We start from the raw sequence: 9,969 nt of genomic DNA, 5'->3' as shown, positions 1-9,969 counted from the left end.
AGTAGTGTTACTTTTACCAAGCTAGTTTTGTTATATCTCGGTTGAAGGAAGAAGGATGAAGTTTTTCATAAACAAATCTGGAATCTTGTGTATTTTCAACACCATCTGTTCATGAAAACTTCTGCTTACGTTTAGGCAGATTTCGGGTTCATACGTTTAGCTTCTCAGGGACGGTACAATCTTCTGTATTACTGGAATGTTAAGTGGTAATGATTCCAAGGACTACAGTTTTTTTGGGGAGGAGATCAACCCGGACATAGTCAGGTCACAAAGATAATGCCTATTTATTTCTGTCTTTGAGTTCGCTCCGTGCACATTGCACTTTGAGTTTTCTTTAAAGTAAAGTCTAAGAAGGTCTTTGCAGGCTTTGTATAAAGGAAACCGAATCGGATATAAGTAAGAATATGAAATAATAGATCACGTCATTGGTTGAAAAGTAAATTTTTCCGAATAATTTTACCAGAAAATCATATCAAGTTTAAAATACTGCATTCATATGATTATAAATGCTGTCAATCCACTTGAATTTGTTTTGGAAGGGTACCTAACTGAGAAAATAGGTCACTACTTTCTTAAATTCACGCGTTTCCTACAAGTGGGAAAAAAAAAAGATTGCACGCATGCTCAAGGGTATCATACTTGCAAAGGGACGTCTCGCTTTTCCTCCAGGAGATCGGGTTTTCAAACCCAGAACAGTCTCGCGAAAAATACCGATCTTCGGGATAAAAACCTCGACGATCTCATTTTAGCTCGGGAGGGATTTTGACAGCCGCTCTCCTGCATTGCGTAAGTAAACTTAATATTTTTTTTTAGAGCGTATTGATTTGGTTATTCATATATTTATGTATGTTAGGGCACTAATAGATGAGCAAGTATTTTCTCCAAAAATTTTATCATGAAGGCTTGTTACACAGTATTTAATTTTTAAAAATCTGAAGCATAATTACTGACGCACAAAATATAATGTATTAAAGGTTGATCGTCCAAGACCACTCTTCGACCATTTGGCACCTGATAGGCGCTACGGTGTCAGACTGGAATTGCATGGTAATGGCCCCAAGGAAACCAGATCAAGAAAAGGGAAAGAAAAAGGCTGCGGTTTCATCTCAGACAAAACGAAAGTGGCTTTCTGTTAGCTAACTGCCACTATTGCTTTTCGTTATCTATCAGTGATTTGGTAGACATTTTCGAAGAAATTATTTTATCCTTGGGAAGATGACGAGTTTTCTTAATTTCAGGTTGTTTACTGGCAAGTATTGGCTGTACTGCGCCGTCAGTTTACATAACCTTATGCCATTTTTATCTGGCTCGTCTTGAAGTCTTCCGGAGGCTTCCGAAGGCTTCAAGACAATCTCCAGGCTCTTCGAAGCTTTTCATCACTGATTTTTTCTCCGTTCTTGGAGACGAATTCAGAAGGCTTCTGGGAATTCCGAAGGCTTCTGGTCCTTCTTGGAGACGAAAGGTTCGAAAATTTCTTCGGGGGAAGCCCACGTTCTTGAAGGGAAGCGGATCCAACAGGAATCCGTTGAGGAGCTGAAGACGGCATCACAGGATCCTGGAGTCTTTAGGAATTTAAGAAGACGTTATAATCCAAAGGGCGTTTCTCCAGGAATGCTTCAGGAACTGAAGACTGTTTCAAAGGATCCTGGAGTATGAAGACATCTTCAAGAATTCGTTTTAATCCAGTGGGCGTTTTTCTAGGAGGTTGAAGAATTCTGGAAGACAGATTCTGGATTTCACCAGAGACATCCAACCCTAACTGGCCCGGAATTTTCAACATTAAGTGGCCCAATGGTATATAATAAAGGTCGCAGATTTTTGGCTGAGCTTTGTTATTTTCGTTTCAAATAGACTCGGCAGGTAGTCCTAGAAATTCAATACAAAATTTTGAAACAATAGCAGGCACTACCGGTGAAGAAACTAGCAAATGCGAGCGATAACATGTTCGGAGGCTTCTGAAGGTTTCAAGACAATCTCCAGGTTCTTCGAAGCCTCTCGTCTCCGATCTATTCTTCATAAAACCCTGTTCTTTAGCATTATGCAAGAACGGGGGAAGCCCACGTTCTTGGAGATGAACTCAAAAGGTTTCTGGGAATTCCAAAGGCTTCTGGCCCTTCCTGGAGACGAAAAGCTTCGAAAATTTCATCAGGGGAAGCCCACGTTCTTGGAGGTTACTGGCACATCCCTGAAGGGAAGCTGATCCGACAGGAATCTGCTCAGGAGTTGAAGACGGCTTCACAGAATCCTGGAGTCTATGAATTTAAGACGTTATAATCCAATGGGCATTTCTCCAGGAATGCTTCAGGAGCTGAAGACTACTTCAAAGGATCCTGGAGTCGTGAAGACGTCTTCAAGAATACGTTTTAATCCAGTGGGCGTTTCTCCAGGAGGTGGAAGAATTCTGGAAGACAGATTCTGGATTTCTCGAGAGACATGCAATCCTAACTGGTCCAAAATTTTCAACATTAAGTGACCCACCAGTATATAATAAAGGTCACAGATTTGTGGCTGGGCTTTGCTATTTTCATTTAGAGATGAACTCATCAGGTAATTCTAGAAATTCAAGACAAAATTTTGGAACAACAGTAGGCACTACTGGTGATGGTTTGGAACTGCCAGTGGCAGCTCAGGAGAGGCAGGTGATAGAAACTCACGAACAGAGAGAGCAAAGATTGGCTGCTGGCGAACCAATGGGTGAGCCATAGAAACTGGTGAACAGTGGGAACAAAGAATGGCTGCTGACGGCAAAGGCAGCACAAATAAACAAAATACTCGGATTAAGATTCTGTTTGATTTAGAATAAAAGAAATACTCAGGTTAAGAGTCTTTTTTGACTCTGAATATAAAAAATACTCGGATCAAGATTCTTTTTGGCTTAGAAAAGATACTCAGATTAAGATTCTTTTTGACTTAGAATATAAAATACTTGGATTAAGATTCTTTTTGACTTAGAATAAAAAAGATGCTCGGATTAAGATTCTTTTTGACTTAAAATAAAAAAATACTCGGATTAAGATTCTTTTTGACTTAGAATAAAATAGATACTCGGATTAAGATTCTTTTTGACTTAGAATAAAAAAAATCCTCGGATTGAGAATCTTTTTGACTTAGAATATATAAAATACTCGGATTAAGATTCTTTTTGACTTAGAATATAAAATACTTGGATTAAGATTCTTTTTGACTTAGAATAAAAAAGATACTCGGGTTAAGGTTCTTTTTGACTTGGAATAAAAAAAAATCCTCGGATTAAGATTTTTTTTGACCTAGAATAAAAAAAATCCTCGGATTAAGAATTTTTTTGACTTAGAATAAAAAAAAAGTGTTCGGGTGAAGATTCTTTTTGACTTAGAATAAAAAAGATACTAGGATTAAGATTCTTTTCACTGACTGGCAGATAAAGGAAAACGAGGGGTCAAAGAACAGCTGAATATCCAAAGGTGAAAGTTGAACCTCATGAGAAATAGTCTTTTGCTTTTGAGGATTCACTTGTAATGGCTCATCAGGTGTTCATGGATGCTTATTCATTTATTTTAGGAACCTTTGCGAGAAGGTCATCGCTCATGCATAAGACTTGTCCAGAATGATTTTAAAAGTCCGGGACCTTGATTTTATTTACTCTTGACCAGTCATTGTCATATGATTTTCTTTTTTCCTTTGGTATATCCAAAGCCTTGGAGTTATAGAAGAATCAACTCGTTTTTAGGTTCAGTTAACAATATTGATCTTATCCAGGAAATTTCAGCTGTTTTATGTATGCCAGATGTACTGATACGATAAGCACCTTTGGACAGGTTTGACAAATTTCGCTTGGAAATGGTAATTGGAATTGTAGATAATGCTTCTGATAAATAAAGTTAATGAAAATAAGGAAAGTGATGATTGAAGAGAACGATTTCTGTAAATATTAGCAAATGTTCTGTAATGCTGTTTTATTCATAATCCATCGTCCATGTAACTGGTGTTGAGATGGACGTTAGAAAGGTTGATTGTAATCGTAACCTACGTATTTAGTATTATGGGTACCGACGAGATATGAATTAGGTAAAGCAGTGAGAGTAGGAATGTAGGTTGAGATAAAGGTAGCATAGTGGTATGTCTTAAGGAAAGTGAGGTGAAAGTTGATTGTGGCCGAAAGATATTGAATTTCAACTCTCGAAATTATATTTTCCTGTGACCCAAAACAGCAAGTGAATGGCAGAAATGGAAAATGAAGAGACAAGTGCAATGTAAAATTTGCCAGTGGTGAAAAGCTTGACAAGTCTGTAAATGCACGTTTTAAAGATACTGCAATGTACATTGCGGGAAAAGCCTGTGTGAAATGCATGAAATAAGGGCAAAATGAAAAGAAGAGTAGGCTATGTCAACAAATGCCAGGTACAATGGCAACATTGTTCAAAAGTCCGGGTCTCTTATCTAGTGAATGAATGCGAGGATGTGTAGTAAACCTCACTGGATGGCGACCTAAGTTTGGGTAATTAATCAAAATTAGTTCGAGTGTATTATACTGACGCCATAGCAGCGAAGTTCATCGATGCGGTAAAAAAAAAATATATAAATTCTCAGTAAAGAAGCCTCTAATAAATCTACTTAGAAGGCGTAAAAGTTGTAAGTATAGGCGCTAACCCTAACTGTAACTTCTTACATCGTTTGTGTAGACAATGAAGCGTTCATAAGGTATTAAAGATGCATGAATTTTGAAAGCTACTGGGTAAAAAGATATACACTTCTCCAAATAGAGAAAGCATTCTCATCCAGGCAGTCACAGGTGAAGCATCGTCTGAATTCCAAGGCTGGCACATTCGATCAGGAAAGGCCGTATTGTCAAGGGCCCAAGCAGTCACTGCAAATTGGCTGTGGTTTTCCATACCCTTTTGTGGTGATTTCCATAATTTTTTATAGCTATTATGAAGCAGGCTCTGTGAGGCCCGAATCATCCTTCTCTCAATGGTGGGGTCATCATTTTCGTAATGCTTCAGATTTGGGCTCATCCGTAAGATAGGTAAAGTTTTCAGGCATCAATGCATGTTCTGTAAACATAATACGATTTACTTCTAATTGTTCTTGCTTTTGTAAGACAAGAGATTTATGTCTGGTTACCGCCATGTTAATTGTAGAAAACCTAAAGTATATCTTGTAATTGTTCAATATATTTTCCCTTCTAACAATTTCTTTCATTGTGGAAGAGAGTGGATGGTCTTGACTGTAAGAAAAATATTGTTCTTTCTTAGTAAATTAATTGAGTAATACTGTAATAGAGAACATCACTGATCTTCTTTTCAGCAAATTCTGAAAATGGAACTATAAGGCATCTCACCAACATCTACCAGCATACTCAGAGTAGAAGAGTTCTGGAGGATCCTGTTGCCAGCTATATTTCTGCATAAGAGACAATAGGTATTAACATTTTGAATCTGTGGAATTTTTTGGCCAAAAGTCGGCTTTTGCAGATTTGATGCTTTAGATATTCACAGCAGCATGTAAATAAGTTAATGTTCCTTATAATTGAATACTGTTTTCTTTTATATTCTGACCATTTTACAATTGTATTGAAAGCTAGATGTAAGCAGGGCTCACCCGCTGGCCTCCCTAAGCAACGAAAGGTACTCGGAAGATGAAGTCATCACAGAATACTTGACTACATGTCAAGTCCGCAGGAATACTCTGTGCAGTGCCGTCAACGGCCAGTTTTAAAATAATGACACCTAAAGCCCTACAAAATGGTAACACTCGGAAATCTGCCTGCCTTGTCAAACTCGAAATGATATACCATTCTTGGTAATATTGACCCTACCTGCACTTAAAATGTATTACAAGAGGTGCAAATTCTTTTAGGTCACAGCTGTGGAGTTATTTTACTTTCGAGGCCCCTCTTTTGGTATAATCTACTCTTTTTTCAGCAAAAACAAGGCAATGATACGACGTTGCTTTGACGCAAATTTTATAAAAATTTTATGCAAATTTACAACGTCTGTGGTTGAATACAGGTCTCTGAAGCCACACTGACCTGGAGAAATATAATTGTTACTGAACAGTTAAGATATCACACAAACCTTATGTTAACCCACTTTTTCACAATTTTGTAAATGTATGATATTCACACAATAGGCTGCAAGATAGTAACTACAAAGTTGTTTTTTTTTTTCTTTAACACAAGGTAGGATTCCCACTAATTCCCACTTGTGTGGAAATATGTGATCATAATATAGCAATGTTTTATATTTTTAGAGTATGTGTAATCATGGCATGTAAAATATCATTTTGATGGTAAAAGATAATTGCTAGAATTCTTTCATATATAGTGAAAAGATGATTACTTTTTCCCCTATGTGATGGTAATTCTTGGAAACTTATCACAGAATTCAGCTAGTGTGTAGGGGTATGTAACTCTCTGCAAATCATGCTTTTCATCAGCACTGGTGCTGCCGAGTAATTTGTCATTTTCCTTAATTTCTTCCGAACTTAGGCAAGTCCTTTGAAATATGTAAGAAATTTCTTCTGTAAAAGAGAAGATGAAAGTTGTAATTATTCCTTTTATAGTGTTCTGGACGAGAAATTTCTTTTAATCAACGTGATGCTGGGCCTCCTGAAATTCTTAGGAGGATTTGAATTATTACCTGGGTAATTTGGGTAGTTGGGGCCACTCAGCATCTCCTCCGTTTGATTATGTTTTGTTTCAATTATATAAGTATCTGTGTTGCTGTTTGTGACTGCTGGGAGCTGTGACTTAGCCTTTGTATCATGGCCTTTCAGATCTGGTTTTGAATTCCCTTGCTTGAGGATACACTCAAGAACAATTTCCGTTTTGGTTTTTTGCTAGTGTTAATTAATTAGATATTTGAGACGCTACATGATCATTAAAATTTTGACTGAAAGGAAGAATTGCTTTTATCAGTTAAAAAACAAGAAGGTTACAAAGCCACCTGAAGAAGAATAGTATCAAAATGTGATTTACTTTGTTGCTTATGTAGGTAATACCTCAAGGGGGACTAGGCAGCCCATAGAACGGCTTGTTCATAGATCTTGACACGATGTAGGTGTCAGTGTCCTCCACGTGACGAAAATGAATGACTGCGAACAAAGTGCCCTGGAGTAAAGGCTTTGGAGACAGGGTATTGGTGTTGATAAATAGAGGCGGAGATATTAGAAGTAGCACGTGAGAAGACATAACCTATAGGCACACCATGAGCAATGCATCTCGGTGGCGATTTTGTCAATTCTATTTATCATTGATTTACACATTTATGATCACTTATCATTTTAATTATACATATTCAGTGTTATTCACTACGTTTGATGATGTCATTTAAATTGATGTTATTATCTGTTATATGGACAGTTATCTTTGACTTCGTCGGTACTCTCTTCTTTTTTCAACGTGAGCTTCTGCTCTCGGGAAACTTGACTGGAAAATTCATTTTGTCTCCGCTCGTTCGTTGACAGTTCAGGCGCTGTCTGTCTCTGCTGCACTTTGTACAATTTTCTGGTCAGTGTGCATCTGGATTTTGTCTTATTATGAGTATATTTTCAGTAATAATTTTACATTATTATAGTTAACATTTACATTTATATTTTTTAATTTTTCAGTTTACAGAAGTTATATATATATGCACAGTACATATATATACAGTATATAAATATACATTATGTATATATAATGTATATATATTTATTATATATTTATATATATGTTTATACTGTATATATATGGATGATTATATACAAAATACGTATATTTATATATTCTTACTCTTTACTATACACCTTTCCCTCGTGCTCTCTTGCAAATGACGGTTTCAGAAAATGTTAGCCTTCAGGTTTTCGGGAAGTATTGTGGATTGAGGTCGCTAACGGCCTTATATGCCCTGATTGTAACCTACCACAGTTGACTTAACTACCAGATGCATAATTAACTGCTAAGGTTAACAGAGGCACAATGATGGTTCAGTGGACTCTGCACATTTGCCCTCCCTCACCCAGGATTTGAACCTAGGTCCTCTTGCTTATTAGGCAAGAATGCTGCTGATCATCTGTAGGGGTGAGGTTGAGGTTGCTAGATATATGTATATTTATATATGTATATATATATAGATATATGTATATTTATATGTAATTATATATATATATATATATATATATATATATATATATATATATATATATATATTATGTATGTATATGTGTGTACCTTATTTAAATTTCAATGTGAATATTTATTTGTTCTGTGTATTGAAAATATATTCTGTGGGTAAAGAATAAGTTTACCATTATAAAATCTGGAACAAGCATGGTAAAGTTGCGAAATTAATTAAATATTGAAGTAGTTCTTGATGGTATAGGTAAACTTAAAATGTTTTTGTGAGAATCTGAACCTGTGCCTGGCTGGGTTTAGGAGAACAAGTGAGGGTAGATGTGCTAGGTGATTTACATGCAAAGATCGATTATAGAGAAGTGAATGGCACTTTTGGTGAGCATAGAGTTCCTGGAATAAATGGAAAGTGATGGAATAGTGGAAGTGTGCTAGAAAATATTTTTAAGTGTACGGGAAAGAGAAAGTGGTGAGGAAGAGAATTTCCTGGATTATGAGTTAATATAGAGTAGATGGACGACCAAATTGTAGGATGTAATGGCGAGAACTGGAATGGCTGGAGGTATGTCTGGTCATTGTTTGGTTGAAAGGAAAAGTTATAAATAAAGGAAAAGTTATAATAAATATAAGTACATTTCTCAGAAGAAAGAGCCAAAAACGGCTATCAATTTAATTTTGCCAAGTTAGTTTAATAAGAAGGAAGTAAGGGGAGTATGTAAAGAGAAGATGAATGGTGTGTGTGTGTGCATGTAAGTATGTGTGTACGTGTACACGCATATTGCAGGCAGTAACATGTTCGCTTTACAACCGACTTTGAGTCTAGTCTGTGCATGGACGTGCACCAAAAAATGACAGACGCCATCAGCAAAAACGACCTTGAACGTTCATAGGTCAGCATGAGAGTAGGAACCTAGCCAGAAAATATCTGATGGAAGTATATATGTATATATATATATATAAAATTTATGTATGTATATATACATACATAAATCATATATGTATATATATTGTTGGGAAATTCCTTGGTTAATATATTATCCATGAGACCTAGTATCCAGCGTCTGATACTCATTTTAGATTGACATCTACGTATCCGGTTTCTGTTGGATTGATTTTGGAAATGCTTTCCGTTAGGTTGCAGGGTACTTCTTTTGTCCTTTGAATATGTCAAGGTCTTTTTAATGTTAGCCCTTGAGTCTTGTTAAAATATTTGATACCTTGCATTTGTACATAGGTCAAATTGACGAGGGACCTGAGCTTACCCCATCATTGTGGCTGTATCATTTCATGGTCAGTCTCGCAATACTAGATTTGAAGTAAGACTTCCAAATTTTTTTGGAAAAAGAGTTAAGTAGAAATGAATGAAAGTTTACAATATTTTTTTTTTACTGTGACGAGCATTTTAGTACAACCGTTTGTACAGAAATGTAATTTTTTCGACGATTATGGGTAATAAAGTGTAGCTGCAAAGCCAGTTCTTGTTATTTTTATTCGACACTCACTGTTGAATTACAGAAGCATCACACATATTTTACTTCTTTCGACACCGACAGTGATTAATTGTGACAGTGTTGAAGGTAGACCATCACACTGGCCACAAGTGTTAAAATGGAGGAGAAAATTGCATCCCAGTCCCGCAAAACTCAAAGAACAGATTGCATTTCAGTTGTGGTCATTAAACATCACCTTGAGTTGTACTTCACCAGGGTTAGGAAATTTACATTTGTCTAATAGTTAGTTATAACAATTATAATGGGAAATTATCAAAATTACCATTTCTATGTCAGACTTTGAGGCAGAATAACTTAGCCAATTTTAAAGATACAGCTTTAAAATTGGCTGCACAACACCGTCCTATGGGGTCGCAGTTGGCGCTCAAG

General features: G+C 36.4%; 1 protein-coding gene across 12 annotated transcripts in view; it reads left to right on the top strand.

Moving 5' to 3' along the window:
- The window catches only part of LOC136835356 (lysine-specific demethylase 8-like), a 252,028-nt gene that overhangs the window by 118,191 nt on the left and 123,868 nt on the right, over nucleotides 1-9,969 (top strand). For 2 of the 12 annotated variants that reach the window (XM_067098755.1, XM_067098750.1), the window contains exon 2: nucleotides 5,284-5,397. The exons of the other annotated variants lie outside the window; for them this stretch is intronic. The gene's annotated coding sequence lies outside the window, so the exon portion shown is untranslated. The remainder of the gene's footprint in view (nucleotides 1-5,283; nucleotides 5,398-9,969) is intronic. 12 annotated transcript variants of the gene reach the window in all.

Source organism: Macrobrachium rosenbergii, chromosome 55, assembly GCF_040412425.1.
Source record: "Macrobrachium rosenbergii isolate ZJJX-2024 chromosome 55, ASM4041242v1, whole genome shotgun sequence".
NCBI classification, from domain to species: domain Eukaryota; kingdom Metazoa; phylum Arthropoda; class Malacostraca; order Decapoda; family Palaemonidae; genus Macrobrachium; species Macrobrachium rosenbergii.
This window is presented reverse-complemented; position numbering and strand designations above follow the sequence as displayed.